This window comes from Sinocyclocheilus grahami, unplaced genomic scaffold (genome assembly GCF_001515645.1).
Source record: "Sinocyclocheilus grahami isolate Dianchi unplaced genomic scaffold, SAMN03320097.WGS_v1.1 scaffold147.1, whole genome shotgun sequence".
Lineage (NCBI taxonomy): Eukaryota > Metazoa > Chordata > Actinopteri > Cypriniformes > Cyprinidae > Sinocyclocheilus > Sinocyclocheilus grahami.
In genome coordinates this window covers 623,877-643,703 of record NW_015505326.1, presented here as the reverse complement: position 1 = coordinate 643,703, position 19,827 = coordinate 623,877, and the positions used below count along the sequence as shown (strand labels likewise).

General features: G+C 37.4%; 1 protein-coding gene across 1 annotated transcript in view; it reads right to left on the bottom strand.

Moving 5' to 3' along the window:
• The window catches only part of LOC107591876 (fibroblast growth factor receptor like 1), a 77,093-nt gene that overhangs the window by 8,536 nt on the left and 48,730 nt on the right, over positions 1 to 19,827 (bottom strand). The gene's annotated exons all lie outside the window — the stretch shown is intronic.

Sequence of the window (19,827 nt, the reverse complement as noted above, 5' to 3'; positions counted from 1 at the left end):
GCAGGAGAGGTTCCAGTTCGGGCAAAGGAAAAAAGCTCATTGCTGGGCTAACAGCTTAATTACTATGGCTCTTACCCTTCACTGAGTCCCTCAAGTATGGTCACTCTACATATAGCTCTTTTGTTCATGTCGAGCTCACGCTCATTGCAACCATCAAGCATTCATTTTCATTGGCAACTTCACTGCAGTTTCAGAATTACACCTAGGTTTGTCATTTTAATATAATTTATAAATGTAGCTTGCATCGTCAAAAAAAAAAACACCCAGAACTTCCATAACATATATAGCACTTTGTGAGTTCATTAAACATGCACACATACTTCAAGACTTCACACTGACTATAAAGGTGTCTGAGGAAAAACCGAGCTTGATTCATGGAAAGTCAACAAATCTTGGAAGGATGAGGGTTGTCAGGTTTCTAAACCAAACAAACTCCTGTTTCCCTTTCATTAAGGCAAAGTGACACAACCACAGTGTGCCGCATTTCACACATCGACCATCTAGGTGTGTTCATAATTTCGAACAAGCTCAGTATGACTGAGATGTTTGCATAACCCTTCAGTTTGTTTGCTTTTATGTCTGCAGTGGAGACGGCAGTAGAAAACATGCCGTTTTCCGTAGGAAATCTGAGCACAGAGTTTCCGTTCCACTGGGTTTTCACCAGGTTTGTGGTCTTCTTGTAATGTTCATTGGTGAAGTTGCAGACCTGGTACCCTCTTTTACTCCCTGGCAAGGCTTAGGAGTTTCTGTAGATTTTGGCAAGGCCACTGGTCCCTCGCTAAGCATGAAACGTCCAACTTGGCTGTGCCACATCCGTCAGGGGTAGCAAAACGCCTCTGGTGTCCAAGATTTATTGCACTTGAATGTTCTGCTTATGACCTTCAGTGCTGTCAAATGGTTACATTGATGAAGTTGAACAATTGCCTCATGTTTTTCTAGAAGCAAAGCAACCACCTTCGCTCAAAGCAAAACAGTGTTTCTGAACACATGCTAATTATGCTGTCATCCTCTACATCTATGGTGAAGTTGGCTGTGAAACTGGAGATGGTTTGGAGACAATCCTCATGAGTGAAACCTCAACAGGAGACAAAATGGGGATCTTGCTTTTAGCTGTTACCTTGGCTTTGATTTAGTGCATTCCAGCACTGGCTTATGGAAACCATTACCAACTCTACTGCTACACAGCTCTATATTAACAGCCAGCTCTAAACTGTGAAAATTTATGGGCCGTGGTCACAGCAGAGACGTTACTACTTTACTGACTACAGACTAACCCGAGAATGAATAACACTAAGAAGTTGACAGATTAACTGCCTGCCGAGCATATTTATGTTTGATCGCACCAATGTATCTTTTGGCCACTGCATATTTGGGAATAGAAGAACCATGCTTGTGAATGTTTCACAATATGAAAAACTGTGACCTGGCCTAAACATCGCTGTTTTTATATGAGAGAAATGGTTCCACCAACATTAGCTGAACATGGATTTTTTCATTTGAAGATCATGAATGACTGATGTTCGGGTTGTCATAGATGGCCATATGATGGCTGTAGGCTAGCATTTATGCAAGAACACAAAGTCGACATGAAATCAAAATTTAATTGATTCAATTTCTTAATACACATACAAGGGTTCATTTTGAATATGTCATTGTAATCCTGTAAAATTAGTTGTGAACATCCTTATCCCATTTTATATATATACAGAAAGTATTCAGACCCCCTTACATTTTTCACTATTTGTTATATTGCAGCCATTTGCTAAAATCATTTAAGTTATTTTTTTTCCTCATTAATGTACACATATATATATATATAACCGCATATAGAGTGTTTCCAGAAGGTAAAAAGTACTGTTGAGTACATTCTCCAATTTGCTCCAGCGGCTCCAATGCTGACCTGCTCCATAAAGTCAACTTCTGAGTCAGCTTAATCACCTACAGTCATTCCTGCTTTGGCACAATCCCTAACAATCCCACTCCTGAATCAGTTCTTCAGCTGTGGAGACTCAGGCAGATTTAGAGAGGCCTTCTTTCCTGGAGCTGAGGACTGACCCTGCATTAAGTGTTTCCCTTTCTCTTTTAAGGATTACCGGAGCAGAGCAGAAGGAAGAGCAAAGACTCTGGCTGAGACTGTGTCGACCCTCAGGGCTTTTATGACTACCAGCTGAATTCACATTATGAAAGGGAAAAAGTCAAGCAAGTCCTGGCAGGTGTCCTACCTTGGCAATTTGTGCTATTAAATATACATTCAAAAAATAAATAAAACAATCTCTCTTCACTGAATAAAAAAAAAACCTTATGGTATGCTGTAGAAACTGGTGTAAAAAGAGATAAATCATACTTATTTTAAAGTCTTGGTACTTTGTCAAAATTACACTTAAGCCCTAAAATCAAATTGAAATGTAAATTAAAATGTAAAAGATGTGTGTGTGTGTGTGTGTGTGTGTGTGTGTGTGTGTGTGTGTGAGTGAGTGAGCGAGAGAGAGAGAGAGTTTGAGGAAAGATGAAATTTGAACTGCCTTTCAAATTTGTTTTCGACTTTAAACAAAATTGCAAGGAGTGTATTTTTTTCGATAACACTATTTTAAGGTGTCCTTGTTACACATGTTAAATGTACTTAATATAATAATACAAATTTATTATGCATAATTACATGCACCCTAACCCTAATCATATAGTAAGTATATGTAGTTAATTAATATTACTCAGTACAGTATAATTGCACTGTAACAAAGACATCTTAAAATAAAGTGTTACCATTTTTCGGTTACACTTTATTTTAAGGTGTCCTTATTACAGTGTAATTATACATTTAAGCACTGAGTAATATTAATTAACTACATGTACTTACTACATGGTTAGGGTTACTTGCTTGTAATTATGCATAATTAATTGTTATTGCAATAGTAAGTATATGTAACATGTGTAACAAGGACACCTTAAAATAAAGTGTTACCATTTTTTCTTAAAAATGTAACAAGTCTTGTTTCAAATGTATAAGTCAAGTACAGATTTCCCCAAAATAATAAGTATATTATTGAAGTTGAATTACTCCAGTACTTTACACCCCTGTTTAAACCAACAACAAACTGTGGAACTGGCATGAACAATTCACACATTGTCAAACGTACTTTGGCGTTACACATTCTTTGCTTTTATGATTCTTTGCATTTTAAGCAATAGAGCTGTGCAAACACTGAAATAGAACACTATGAAAGAAACAACAGAAGATCAAATGTGGTTTATGTGCTCTTTCCTCACAAAATAAGACATCAGATCTGTCAAGTTAAAAGATTTAAGGAAATGAGAGAATGTTTGGGAACTAAGGTCTGAACTAACAAATCTTCCACACTTTCCAAATTAAAGGGCCCTGGCCCCAAATACAGCCTCATTCCCATGATTACTTCACAATGTCAAAAGCAAACTGAGTGTATGTATGTGTCAAGATGTATATCTTTGTTCAAACTCCAAATGTGTGCAGAGCTCTAGAGAGGCTTGCAACAACAGAAGGTTTGAATGGCATACGAGTGGTCGGCTCAGTGGTAATTACGGCCACCTGTGATAGAATAAAGAGAAACCTGCCTTAAAGTCTGTGTTGTGGGGTGGGAGAGTTAATGTGAAGTTTTAGAGCTTTAAATGGACCATATTACATACAGTATTCCGGCTATATGCATCTTCTACTTCTTGCTTCGGTGTATTTGTAGTAGGGCCCAGGTATACAGAGTTTGTACAATATATCGTCATTTTCTTTATAAGCGATTCGATATGAGGCAATACCGTTTATATCGATATACAGTAATTTGATATGAGCACATCTGAAAATATAGCGGAGACTGAGTACACAGACTGAGCTGCTGCAGAGAAAGTGCATAATCCAATTTGTTCTAAACATGTGACAAGCTTCATATTCAGGCCTTTAAAAACTGGTAAGACATAGTTTATAGTTTAATTTTGCATATTAGTTAAAGCGGCTCGGCCCGTCACATGCTCTGACAAAGGCTGCGTGTGCCGCTGACAGAGACAGCTACTCGCGCTGTTTAATGCGTTTAAGATGTGCTGTCTTCCTGAATGCATAACTTACATTTCACTGGTATATTCTCCATCTGTAAATGTTAGAAACCCATGGAAATATTTCCATTTTTCTGTCAAAAGTGCATGAGCCTTTTGGGATTCTCCACTAAACTTCACTTCAGTGAACGAGTGCCGCCGCGAGCATGCGCCAAACAGACAGAGCTCAATTAATTAGGAGGACAAGATTAGGCCTGTCGCAATAATCAATATATTGACTTATAGCGCAATATATGTACATGACCTCAATAACTTTTCACCATGTTTTGTACATTCCACTTGCGCCTGTGTCTTTTGCAGCTTCTCGTACTTAACGTGGTGTAGTTGATGCTAGTTCAAATTTTAAAAATGCCTTTAAAAAAAAAAAAAAAGTTTCATCTGCAGATATGGTCTTGTTTGGGATCTGTGCCTTTGTGCATACAGACATCTGACTGCTAGTGATTGTATTTTTCAGCAATAGTGTGCACCCTTAATTTACAGAGAAAAGAAGGTCAGGGAAAAAAATCTGTCGATGGAAAAATCTCCATTCAAGTTCTTTGTGCTTTTTTCTTTTTTCTACTTGTTACTTTGCACTTTTTGTTAGAAAATGTTTATTTACTATTCATTCAGGTTTTTTAAGATATCTAATAATTTGATACTTAATTTCCATGATCTAAATATTCTTAAAAATGTAAAGTTTGTTGTCATTTGGAAGTGTGTAGGCCTTCTTGCATTATTATGCTGTTACATTACGATTATATATTCAGTGACACAAAATGGTCTTTAAAATGACAATAATATCTCTTATCGCTGTTATTTCTGGGGCAATATAATCGCACAAGAAGTTGTTATCGTGAAAGGTCTACACAAGAATTCTGACTATAATATAAATTTTGCTAAAACATTTGTAGTTGGACAATAAATATGAATATGAATTTTAAACCTACAAGTAAGTCTATTTTTATGACAGCACTGACTGTAATGGGGTAATCAAAATAGCCTAACACAACTCATTTTGTTGTGCTTTTGTTCTAATTTATTTTCATTTTTAGTTTAGTGAATTTAACTTCCGCTTTAAAATTTTTGTTTTTAGATTGCAATGTTAGAATGAAATGTGATTTAACATGGTTACATGGTTACATGGTTACATTCACTTTATTTGTTTTCATAGCCTTTAATATGTATAGTTTTGTTGGACAACATTGGGCGGTAAGTGAAATATATATATATATTAAATACAGATTTTTAAAATCCATATACAAAAATGAAAATACCGAGATATATACACCGTATATCACAAATCGGCTAAAAAATACCGGGATATTAATTTTTGCCCATATCGCCCAGCCCTAATTTGTAGTAATTACTCCACTCTTTGCCAAGCCTTAGCATGCTGCACCAGTTGGACAGCACATTCCCCTCATGTCTGCATTCAGCGTCTGCTCTATATCATGTTCACACTTCATTTATGTCACGGAATATGAAAGCTGAAGAATTTCCAGCTTTCTATCGGCATGGATAGACTGCTGATCTCGAACTATATGGGATCGTCATGGCATGAGCTGTAGGAGGAAGAGCTAAGACAACCCTACACCCACAGCACAGCCCCTTCAAAGAAGCATTCATTGTGTTACTCTTTACAGAACAAGCTTTTAGTGACAAGAAAGCCTCCACTGTGGCATGCTGGGAGAGATAAAGACGTCCCATCTCGAGTCCAAAGCTCTGGTGTTTGTACACTAATTTAGCAGGGGAACTAAAAGTACTTAAGAAACTTAAGAAGGCAGCCATGTAACTCTAAAACACATCTATAAAACATCCTTTTGAAATGACTGGGGCAAGCTGGCATCCATTCTCTACAGTGCCAGGTTGAAAGCAGCTTAATGGCTTCTCTCCACACTGAGCTGTCAAGAAGAAAGCAAATCTGTATGGACGATGCTGAAGAAGATTCGCGGTACGTTTGCAGGGGGTTGGCACAGGATCCCGCTTCCACTGTCCACCATCGGCGTCCCAGCTGCCTGCCTGTAACTCTAGCAAACATCAAGGACAGGACGGAGCTTTACCCAATTAACATATCTCACATATTGATCGTGCGGTGCTCACTTTGAAACCGACACCTCCTCCCCTGCACTTTGAACCAGCCTCTGTTCTGCCCAAATTATTTTGGAATAAAAAAGGCCTTTAAAAGGTGCAAGGCGTGGAGTGTCAGTTACTCTCCGACTAAATTAAAATCAAGTAAACAGGAAACTGCATGCTCTAAAAGATGCTTGGAAACAAGCTGCATTTCACTGATAAATCAAGGAAACATTTTTAATTACAAGGCTGTTTTTATCCGTATATGGCTGAATCTGCTCTTAGTAGTAATACTGTGCTATACAGGCCTGAGGTACAAAAAAGTTTTGGCATCGCATTTAGTAAATCACTCCATCTCTTGATTTCATTTCATCTAATTCATAAGGCACTTGTGTTTGCAGGCTTTTGGAAAGCAAGCAAGATCAATTGTGTTAATACATTTATGCCGCCAAGAAATAAATTGAAGCCAATGTGCAAACTTTAAAATGCTGTTTCAAGCATGTAAAAATGCCAGAAATAGTATTACTTGATGTTGTCAGTCAACACATACTTTCAGTGTTAGGAAGCAGCAACACCTCCTCCTCACCTTTGAGGCTGTCAGGAGGAGTTGACAGATAAAGATAGGCTGCCAAATCTGTCGAGTTTCTCCCTATAAAAGTCCAAAGTCTTTTTTTCAAACCCTCTTCTCGCTGGGAAATCCAGCCCAAAACAAACTTACATTGAACATAATATAGTGAAGGGTTTAAGACCACATCAAAGCACACCTTAAAAAAAAAAAAATAAAAAAAATAAAAAAAAGGGGAATATTGGCAGCACTGGCTTCATTCCACGAATGGTCAATTTATAATAAACTACACAAGTCTCTTTTTGTTAACACATTTAAGGAATCCTTTGAATAAACTGCCGGTGTGTTGGTTATGGACTCGAAACAAAAACAGTGTGAAAAACTACTTTTCATCCAAACTTAATTATAGTCATCCATCAAATGTACTGCAGACGTCAGTTTCAGGTTGCTAACATCAGTGATGGGTTTGATTGATTTAAATGTTATAATATGACTTTTAAACTGATTTTTGAAGATGTTTCAACATTTGCAATTAGAGTAAAATAACTTATTGCCATTTGAATATTAAAGCCAAAGGCTCAAGGTTAGTTAGTTAAACTTTATTGTCCAGCCTTTGCTGAAAATTGGCCTACTACAACGCATATACTTAATCATACAAAAAAAAAGAGATAATATTACAGCCATTACACAAATACATAATTGCTCCAAAGAACTATGATATAAATGTTTATAAATCAACTTATTTGGTGTCCTATAAAAATGACCAGATGATATTAATTCAACGCATAAATCTTTTTATGCGTTGCATCGTGCCGCGTAAACATAAAACCATGTCTGCATTTGTGATCGGAGAAACGACAAACAACAAGCGCTACTCTACACTGCTCAAAACTCGCGTTTGAATCATCAGTGGCAAATCCTTTAAATATGAAAGCGTACTTACAGTCTGTGAGTCAGCATTATTTGTCAGAACACCGGCATTGTAGGCTACTCTCCCAGGGAACAGTCCTCGTCCTCCATAAAATGCCTTGCACACATCTGAATATTTGGTTTGAACTGTTCTGGAAAAGTGTTGTAAATACAACTTAACCACTGATTTGTAGTTGTGTCCTCTTTTGGAAGACCAAACAAAGTAGTTTCGCTTTCACAAAGAAACACACAGCGTCTCCACATCATGGCGGCGGCGGCAACAGTACTATTGGAGAATCAAAGTTTCACCATCTTTCTTTGCGTGAACATTTGGGCGGCATTATGCAAATCTTCCCACACAGTGACGTAGACATGTGGGGGCGTGTTTAAACGAGGCGTTTTAGGAGGGTGTGGACCAGTCTTAACTTTTATAAAGAATATCTCTTTGGGTTTGAGACTTTAGTCTTTGCAACTTTAGGGATCTTATCTATTCACGAACAGCTTGTAACACTCCAAAGAAGAAGGAAAACTTGAAATTGCATCATATGACCCCTTTAAGAATTGTCATGACTTTATTTTCACATGCCATTTATGGCTCAGGTGATTGGCTCAACATATGATGGAAGCAGAACGGAGAACAGATGACAGATTTAATCTTGTGTTTTTGCCTTGGGCCAGTTAAAGGGAATGAATGGGTTTAATGCAAAGCAGAGTACGCATCAGTATGTAGTTAAATACCATATTTATGCCATACATTTATACCAGAAAATGTTTGGTTATTATGATAATGACATTTTTCTACCTGTTGCATAGAAACACAAATAATACAGTCGAAACAAGTACTTTACAGGAACAGCCATGTAAAGTAACAAAACGCTACAAAACGTCTTCAAGTTCTCCTTCACAATCAAAGCAAAAGCATTAGTGGTTGACCGATATGGGCTTTTTGACAGCCGATGCCGATATCTTGGAAAGCAGGATGGCCGATATAATTTTATTCATTTTCATTTATATTTAAGAAATTTTAAATAATTTGAAAATGGATTAAAAATAATTGTGTAAAATAAACATGCTTATACTTTAGAAGACAAAGCATTTTTCACAAATAAATAAATATTTAATAAAAATCTAATTATAAAGGAAGTAAACAATGTAACCAACAGGGCACTCACTATTCTGGGAAGTTTGTGTGCATTAGAAATCTATTTTTTTTCCAAATAAAGCCAAGGTAACACTCATTTTACATACAGCATGCGATGAAAATGACATTAATATGACAGCGGGCAAATGCATAAAGCGCAGCATAACTTTAAATCACTGTCGATCGAGCGTTTCCAGTCAAGCAGAACTCTCCTCCTGTCAGCATTCAATTTGCACAGACCGACTGTCACCCAGAGAACATGCGATCATGCAGGATACAACTGCACACTTCAACTAGATTCGACTAAGTCTGCAAGGCTTGTGAAATTAAATGTTAATTAGTCATTCAAAGATTTGTTTAAATGATATAAATGCGTATTTGCTGAATGCTGATGGCAAATGAGAAAGTATTATAATGTTTGCCTTTCTATTAATAATAACATTAAAGCAATCGTTATAATACTTTTTTGTATACATTTTAATTAAATTGTTTAACAGTTCTATCTGATTATTAGATAGACTTCTATTCATATTAGACAGAACTGAACGACGACACTGCTCACATTCTAACATTGTAGCGAACAAGAGGGAGAATGTGAGCAGTGTGCACTCAGGCGCTGGCGTTCACTTAGCGCCGTCAATATAAAAGTCTGCCATGTCGTAAAAATAAAAGTCCCGCCTCAAACACATCAGCCAACTAGAAAAACTTATCGGCCGATGCCGATATTTGAAAAGTCCCAAATATCGGCCGATATATCGGCCTTGGCGATATATCGGTCGACCACTAAAAAGCATCATTACGATATTTCTAAAGGGACAAACATACAATGAACAAAACAATACCAAAAAGCAGGGCACTCCAATGGAAGAGTGGAACAAACAACAAAAGATTGCGAAGACTTCAAAAGGACTCATCTACAGATGCTGTATCCTCTCCTCTAACACATCTAAATGTATTGCTGCATCTATTCTCTCTGACCTCGCTTTACTCGTTTCATTTCTTACAGGTTGCACGACTACGGAGGCGAGGCCCCGCATTCAGTGACCGGACTTACAAAAGCCTACAGGTAGACGAATAAAGGCTATGTCTAATGAGAGAGGATTCTTCCACTACACTAGCTACCAACCACAGAGGAAAGAAAAAGCTATTATGGATCTTTAAAAGAGTGGAAACTCTGGATAGGTTTGCAGACACAGGGCTCAAAAGGAGTGAGGCACCTCCCTCTGTGACAGACCTTTAGTTCCTTCTCTGGGAACAATGGAGGAACAAGCTTAATCCAGCCAGCTTATAATGAGCTATAAGCTTTCTTTTCACAACAAAAATGTCCTACTTACTTTGGTGCTAATCAGGGACAAATGCCCGGTCCTTTTCAGGTCTTCTGATCTTCTTTCCTTTGCTGCCGCTCTCGTCTCTTGTCCCGCATTTTCAAGTGTCCTAGGTTGGAGATGGTTTTGAGATCCGTGAGAATGCTGGGGCTTTGGCTCGACATATAGAAGCTTTATGTTCAAGAGGCCCCATTCACAACTCATATTTCCAATTGCGCAGGAACGACGGAGAGTTTGAAATCATGTATTCGGGAGAGTAAAGCAGGAATAAAGTTGGAGATGATCTTCAATGCTAAAATTGCCAAAAACAGGCTTTTTGGTTGTAGCGTTGGGACCCTAGTGTGGCCATTTCGGCACTTAAATGTCTCCGCGGGCTGCAGCGGACCAGAACAACAGCCCAGGAAAAACAACAAAGAGCTCAAACCCCATTCACACCGTGAAAGAACTAGCATCCAGCCGATGCGGCATGCAGCGCACAGGCTTTCTTCTTTCCCTCCAACGCACAAGAAGCGAGAGAGGTGTATGAGGAATCTATTAAAGCAATATGAAACGTAATCGGCTTATGAAAAGTTCTGGGGCCTAAACCTCACATTACAGTTCAACTCCTAGTGGTGCTTCCAGATAACTCCAGGGGGTTACAAAAATCCGACCATTTCAGCAATGAGGGATCTACAAAATGCTACAAATTAATAGGCCCTCTAACTCCCAGGAAGCTTTATTTCAAACAGCACCACAAGAAACACTAAACAACCCAAAACAGGCATTTGAAATGTTTCATTTTTACACTTACAAAACTTAATTTGCCTTACATTCTCTTATTCATTTAGGGGATGTAAATGTTTGTTTTGACAATGATTCAAACGGATTCTTTACCTTACAGTATGAGCGCGATTCAGGCCGATCCAATACAGTTAGATTACTTCCAAAAAATGATTTCCAAAATGATACTGAAGATATAAATGTAACTGGAGAAACAATTTGCATATTGAATATTGGCTAAAAAAAATTTAACTTTTTGGACAATAAATTAACATACATTTATTTATTCAATAAATTAAAGATCAATATTATGTTGGCAGACTAACAAACAGATGTTGAGCAGACTGTTGAACTATATATTAATGGCATGATGCTACAAATTAATAGGCCCTCTAACTCCCAGGAAGCTTTATTTCAAACAGCACCACAAGAAACACTAAACAACCCAAAACAGGCATTTGAAATGTTTCATTTTTACACTTACAAAACTTAATTTGCCTTACATTCTCTTATTCATTTAGGGGATGTAAATGTTTGTTTTGACAATGATTCAAACGGATTCTTTACCTTACAGTATGAGCGCGATTCAGGCCGATCCAATACAGTTAGATTACTTCCAAAAAATGATTTCCAAAATGATACTGAAGATATAAATGTAACTGGAGAAACAATTTGCATATTGAATATTGGCTAAAAAATTTTAACTTTTTGGACAATAAATTAACATACATTTATTTATTCAATAAATTAAAGATCAATATTATGTTGGCAGACTAACAAACAGATGTTGAGCAGACTGTTGAACTATATATTAATGGCATCTAACACAATGAACAAATAATCATCAGTAGTCAAAACACGTTTGTGGGTATATTCTCCAAATATTTAATAAATCACAATTTGGTAAGAAAACCCCTATAAGTACCTTTTCTCAAATCGATAATAATGCAGAAATCGGAATTTGGCAGTGTAAACTTTATAACAAGCATTTGTCTCCTCAATTTAACATTTGCCACATTTGTTGTGAGACCATGTGTATAATCTGAGCAGAACTAAGTATTGTTATAATTATCATAATTATTAATTTCTCTAATTGATGCACTGAATTTTTATTACCGAACTGATACATCATAGAAGCACCTCCATTTAGTACTGAATGATTTGAAAGCAATGTATTCAGGATGTTTTTAAATAGCGTCGAAATGTTGCAAAACTCAGACTCATCATTATTTATTATTCATCCAGGGTTCCTCTTCATCTGAGATTCCTCATCTATGACTCCCTGGAGTCCATCATCTCTCTCATGTGACTCATATATCTGACATGCCTATCTGAGGCGCGTCTCATGAATTCTAATCCCTGCAGATCGGAAATGCACCTCCTCTTTCTGGTGTCTCTCTTCCACAGAAGGTGAAGCGATGCAGAACGCCCATGCAGGCTGGATGGAGGCCCCGTTAGCCTTGCCTGCCTTTGCAGGACTTTCATAAACAGGCAGGAATAAAACGTAATCCCAGGCCTCGTGCATTCAACCGGCCTGACTGCTTCAAAGTTTTGTTTATGTTTTTATTTTCCGGCTCTTTGAGTGTCTCCCTCCACTCCCTCCACTTCCTTTGAAACTCAAGCTCACCCTCACCTGTAACAGGACAGGCGCCATGTTTTCATAATCGTATGTTTAAAATGGCATCTTCATTTCCTGAGCCCTATTTCCAGAGGAATTGTTCACGAACAATGAGAAAGAGGAGGATTTGCTTGACTTGCAGTGCTACTGTAACTATAAAGAGAGTTGAGGGTTCAACAACAAATTTCTTTCGCTTTGAAAGAAATACTGACACAAAGCCAATTATTGTGGATAAGTATGTAGCAATGTTTTGGACAAGGTTCTTTTGAGGGCAAATACAAGACAATCTTTTCCGCTGAAATTTTTTTTTGTTTGTTTGAAAGGTCACTAGTGTTTGGTTATGATTAACACCTCCTATAAACCACGATCAAAGAAAGAGATGTTTTGTATCACATTGTAACAAACCAGGCTTGGAAATTTGAACAGCAGATTTTTCTTTCCTCTATGTTTTCATAAGCCACTATTTTTCATTCTCTCCCTCCTTTGAACCATGACTGCCATTACAACAAAGCCTGGTTTTCATCTTGAAGAAACAGCGTTGGGGGCATATAAGGGAATGTGCGGCTCCAACTCCTCTCCAGCTGCTCTTCTAAGCGGCTTTATCCACCTTATATTGCCATGCGTGTCACTTGGACGGGTCATGGTGTGTAGAGGCCAGTGGTCACATGACTATTCAGACTTAGCGGAGTACAAGAAATATCTGCTTAGTTTCTACTATAATTTAGAACAGGGTTTGAGAGGAAACTGCAGAAAACCATGAACATGTGAATATATCGTTAATTGATAGAAATGTCAACTTCTCACAGGGTACCAACAGGGGTAAGTTTTACACATAAGGGGTTCGGCAGAAAATGTTTTAGGGAAAGCATTTGGGAACCCCTGGTATACACTCCATGCACATGCCATAGAAGAACCGTTTTGTCTAAATGGTTCCATAAAAAACATTTAACATCTGAAGAACCTTTCTGTTTCACAAAAGGTTCTTTGTGGCAAAAAAAGGTTCTTCAGATTATAAAAAGGTAAGAAAGAAATGGTTCTTTAAAGAACCTTTGACTGAATGGTTCTTTGTGGAACCAAAAATGGTTCTTCTATGGCATCGCTTGAAGAACCTTTTGAAGCACCTTTATTTTTAAGAGTGTAGGAGGCACATGAAAGGAGGCAGGGGTGATCCATCTTTCCATAGCACTCCTCTTTTCGATTACACCCAGTTCCCCCGTGAAATAACAACTATATACCGTAACGGCAGGCTTCTGGAAGTAAAACTTCCATTCAAAATCTCCATAGAGCAATTTATTTTTTTGTGATAACATTTCAACCCCAGAACTAGAATGAGCTGGGGCATTATAAAGTGACTGTGTGTGCCTCTTGTAGAAGCCAACAAAATGGAATGTTTTCAAAAATACAATAAAATGATGCCAAATTGCCAAATTCTTTAAATTACTACTATAATTATCAGACTGATTCCATTAAATCCAGTAAGGCTTTATGAAATGAGAAGTTCATACATTCCCTCACAAATCCTTCATCATTTTCAATATTCAAATACTATTTTGCTTTGATTTATTTTGGTTTGATTTAAGACCTACAACCCTTTATTGAAAATTATTTTGAAATACCCTAAAAAATGAATGGAAAAACGTCTTTTCCTTCTCAAGCTCTCAGCAATCACTTGTCCATAATTCACACATTGCATCCATAGTTATAAGATGAACATTCAGTCTTTGCTATTATTTTACAACAATTTGGAAGCAGTACCGTAAAAAAAAAAAAATCATATCAGTCGAACCGGTAAATCACATTTTTCAGTAGAGTAACTGAGACTCAAGATATTACTGAAGTGTCACACAAATCTAATCTGGGAGATACCTGCTACTGAGGACTATAACACAGCTATGCTCTTTGAGATGGGTGTTTGAGGATAAGACCGATTTCTCAATTAAACTGATGAAACCAGATACATGCCTTCTGGATCTTTGAATTTCATTCAATATTTAATAAGTTCTTTCAGATGGACTCAATGAAGGATCTGTTTTCTTTGATTTATCCTCAAGACAGCTGTGGAATCTCACACTTGTGTCATGATAGAGAACACGGATTACAGTGTAAGTGGTACAGTCTTGTCAAATAATTCTGCTCACTGACTACACAGCTCAGAAAGCAGGTTATTTTAAAAAGTTGTCTTATTTACTAAGAAATAATGTACAAAAATACATATTTTTAATATCGACTCATGTGTGGGCAGCCTGATCAACAAGTCGAGCCATTTATATCATGAAAGTCCTGATTTTAAATTAACCTGTGATGGTAAAGCTGAAGTTTTAGCAGCCATTAATCTAGACAGTTGCTCAAGAAACATTTCATATTATTATCAATGTTGAGAACAGTTGTTCTTGTTTTTGTTTAGTTTTTTTGTAAACCATGATAAATTGTTTTCAGGGTTCTCCGATGAATAGAAATGTCAAAAGCATTTATTTGAAATCTTTTGTAACATTATAAATGTCTTTACTGTAACTTGACAAATTTAATACATCCTTGATTAATAAAAGTATTCATTTATTTAAAAAAAAATCTTATTGAGTAGACAAATCATCAATGTTGGGCATGTCGGCAATGTGAATAATCATTTGCCCTATTCTTCTTGGAAAGAAGAAGAATAGATGCAGGTATGATGCCACATGAACACGCCATTATAGACATGGAAAATGACTCTCTCTACTAGAGCCCGACCGATATATCGTTTTGCCAATATTATCGGCCGATACGAGCCTGTCGCCGATATATCTGTGAATATGCCGCTGATATGAAATTTTTTTTTACAGAACATATACCGCAGATAAAATGCTTGAAATGGTGTAATTACTTAGTTTGTCCAGCAGAGCGCGCTCCATTGTTTGCTACTGGCGACCTGGATGAAACGCTTTAAAGTTTAAGTCTATGGAAAACCATTGAAACTTTGAACAGCCATATCTCCGTAACAGCGCGGCAAATCCACACCAATTTCGGGGGATCGAGGAACCCTCTCGAACGCGAATCGAGTGTACATCTAGAGGCCTGCTTTCGAATGAGACCACCGCCGCGTCGATAGCCCCCGGGGTTCGGGAGTTAGGGGTGGTTAAATTTGTGGTCCGGCGCAGACCGATCAAGCGATCCTGGGGGGCTACCGACGCGCGGAGAGTGGCGTTTGAGAGGGCTCCTCGAGCTGAAGGAATCCCCCGAATTTGGTGGAGATCCGCCGGCGCATTCGCGAGGTAGTGACACCAGTCAACACTTTCACTTCAGTAAGGAGGTCTCTTGTTCAGGCAGCAGCATTCAAGCATTGTCTTATTCGACCGTAAGTGCCCTGCGAAGTGGACTTCACATGAAATTCCGCCATTATTCCAGTTCCAAGGGAACGTACACGTTACATTCAAAGGGCATTAAAGTGCACGAGACGTGAATGTTCTGAAGTGAAAAACTTCAACGGAATAAAGTTGAATGGAATTGAATTGAATTAAAGTTGAATAAACTTCAACTTTACTGTTCAGTGCACTGATGTCAGACTCATTTTGGATAATAAAGTTAAATTGTTAAATGCCCTGCCTCCATTACGTATCTCTGTCACATCATTATAAGCATTTCATCATCACATTTGAGTGATCATTGCAAAAAAATTATGTATATATATATATATATATTCTGTTTATGTATATACTGTATTCTATATATAGTACCAGTCAAATGTTTGGACACACATGGGAAAGTGTCCAAACTTTTGACTGGTACTGTACTATATATATACACAAAGAATATCGTCCGATATATCGATATCGGCCTTTTTTTTTTACTCCCTAATATCGGTATTGGTCCCAAAAAAACCCTATCGGTCGGGCTCTACTCTCTACTGATAATAATAATACACCTGCAAAATAAATACCAGCACTGCCATCTTGTTTATTCACATGTTTTTTATTTGTATTGTGCATATTTTGGTGGTTCAGAGAACAGAATGCTTTATGATCTGAAGTCTAAAAGATCCAGATCAGACTTTGAATGGAATGACGCCCGAACCCACACACAAAACAAGCAATAATTAGAATGCATTGGCATTTGTCCTCAATCATTTTTAACAACTAAATTTAATTTCAAACACAAACATGCAAAGAGCAGAGTTGCAGACATAACTGAACAAAGATATGAGTGTTAATCGTGATGTTTTGTACACACTGTTTCAGTGAGTTTCACACACCCAATGCTAGTTTGACCATGATAGGGCCTTTTGAAGTCCAGAGGGAAACCCTGCGTAGAGATCAGTAGATATCTCAAGCTCCAGTTTTCCTGCACTCTGATCATTGCCAGATGTTGGCTGAACGGCAGCTTCTAGGGCCCGAGCAAACGTCACAAATCGCTATAAATTACCATGCACTTCCCAGCAGCTTCATACATGTCTCAATTCCACAATCATGTCGGCACCGTCATCTCAAACGGACGGTAAATCTAATCTTGCTCATTTTGTTTTCTTGCGATAGTCAGTTTATGCAGGTGAGGGCCAACAAACACAATTGGGAACAGTGAACTGAAACAAAATATGAAATCTGTTCTTTCAATCTTTTTCCCCCATTTCCATCACTCCTTGCTTCCGCTGGACACTCAGAAATCCACCTCTCTCTCATTATCTCTGCCAATGACGCATCTGGTGCAATAATACAAATGTTAACAAAAAAGCTAATAAATAAGGAGAGGAGACGGCAGTGAATGCGTAGGAGTAGGCATCCAGGGATTAAAAAGAAACATAGCAAACCCAGCGGACTGAGAACATGCTTGGAGTCTGTAAGAAGAGAGAGCAGCTTAAAGCCAGAGCGGCCCATGATAAATGGACAGTAATGTCTTTCCCATCTGGGTTGAGGAAGGGCAAAGCCACTAATGAGTCCTATCAACACAGGTCTCCTGTCCTCACAGGGACATTTGATCACAGAGACGCACAGGACAGAAACAGACTACACATGCTGTTCTACTAGGCAAAAGAGCCCAGATAACTGATGACTGGACATGATGTCAGGATACAAGGGCTGAGATGAAGATAATGGTTAGATTTGTAATAGCAACACTTGTGATTTCATTTGGTGCGTAACCAGTGCTACAGACATGAACGATACCGCAAATCAATTGCTTTTTAGATGATTTTAAACCTTACAACTACATAGTAAAATAATTGAATACTTTTACGTCTTAAAACAATGGACAATGGGCAGATGAAAGAAAACAGGATCAGAAACGTTGCTAACTGGATTAAACCACACAAGCACCGTGACTCAACATCCACTACACCACAGTTCCACCTCCAAAAGTTTAAGATTTGTCACTAAGTGGAAATGTGTACACCTGGGAGGATCTGATCTTAGATCAGTCTTAATTCAACATGCTTTGTGTACACATGGCACATGAGTATTTTTATGGTTTCGATCCCTTAACTAACAGAACAGGATCTGGAAGTGGAGGATGAATTAGTGGTTTCAGAAATCGTCTTTTCAGTTGATGTAGTCCTCAAATTGAAATTTCAAGTGAAGTGAAAAGGGGACCGTGGAAAGCAAACCAAGCGAAAATAAAAATTAAAGATCAAGAGAGCAAGAAAAAAAGATTTTTTTTATTTGTTTTACTTACAGCTCATGGTAAAATGCACAATTTGGCTGTGCTTTGGTGCCATGAAATATAAAAACATGGAAAGGAAAACTGAAAATATTTTTACAAATGAAACACAGTATGAGATTGGCAGCCATAATAAGAAAAAGTGTCAATATTCATCACTGAATTCAAAAGTGCAAATATAAAAATACAACAACGTTCAGATGGTCTGGACTAATTATTGAAACCACATCTTGTGAAATGAATAGATCACTTAAAATCCCCAAATTTAAAGTTCATCACTCCACAGAAGGAAACAAGGATGTACTTTAGTGTGGATCGCTTTATTTTACCATATGGAATACCGTATAAATATCATAATGCAGATGTTATGACATCTTATAAAAGTATTCCACTAGGGGAATCATCTTTAAAAGCCAAAGCAAATCATGTAACAATCTGACATCTACGAATATAAAAATGCTTTATTCTAAATACAATACCAGCCAGGAGAAATCAGTAAAATATTTTGGTGTTGCAATTTCTTAGACTTTTTTGATATTTTAATATCTGTATTCGCACACTATAAAAGAAAATCTAGACTTTCCAAAACACTACAAAACAACATGACACCTATCAAACTACTCCACTGGCATGGCTTGAATTACGTTGAAGGTGGGATGTGCCAGCAGAGGGATTAACAAACAAGTCCAAGTTCAAGGGCCCTGACTAAACAGCATGGTGGAGACGGTTGCGGTGCATCAAAGCCGTCCTAGCACATCTTGGGCGTCCCAGCACAGTGGGTGCAGCTGCTCAATTGAGGTCATTTTGGCAGCTGCCCCTGCCTCCCCCCTCTATACCCAGCCAAAGCTCAGGGGTTCACTTATTGCCTTCAGCTGAAAAAAAACCCCTTCTCATTCATGCTTAGTAACGAGAAAACTTTTTATACACGCTAGTTTTCTTATTGTCATATTGCCTGCTGTTAACTCTTGATTTTCAACCTTAGTGGGGAAGGGAATGGATAGACTTCATGTATTATATTGATTTGTTTATTTTCCTTGAATATTCTAAAATAACTATGATTGGTTTTCTTTCCCCTCACGTTTTCTTACATTTCATGACAACTCTATTAATCTAATCGGTAAAGACTTTTGCATCGGTAGTGAAACGGAGTGTGAATTTGACATTTCTTGACTTTTTAAAGCATCTGTGGTCAATTTTGGTCATTCTGGAATTTTATGCTTATGCTTCTTCCTACTCCTTTTTGGACATGTATAGGTTAATATTGTTTTGTTCTGTTTTGTTTTATGTACTTGACTATACGTGTATATGTGTATGTACATGTGTATATACATACATGTGTAGATATGAGTATATACACTACCGCTCAAAAGTTTGGGATCAGTAAGACATGTAATGTTTTTTAAAGTCTCTAATGCTCATCAAGGCTGCATTTATTTGATCAAAAATACAGAAAAAAACAGTAATCTTGCAAAATGTTATTACAATATAAAATCATGGTTTCTATTTTAATATACTTTAAAATGTAATTTATTTCTGTGATGCAAAGCTGAATTTCCATCAGCCATTACTCCAGTGTAAAGTGTCACATGATCCTTCAGAAATCATTCTAATATGCTGATTTATTATAAGAATTATCAATGTTGGCAACAGTTGTGCTGCCAAATATTTTGGGGGGGGAAACTGCAATACATTTTTCAGGATTTTTTGATGAATAAAAAGTTAAAAAGAACAGCATTTATTAAAAATATAAATCTTTTCTAACAATATA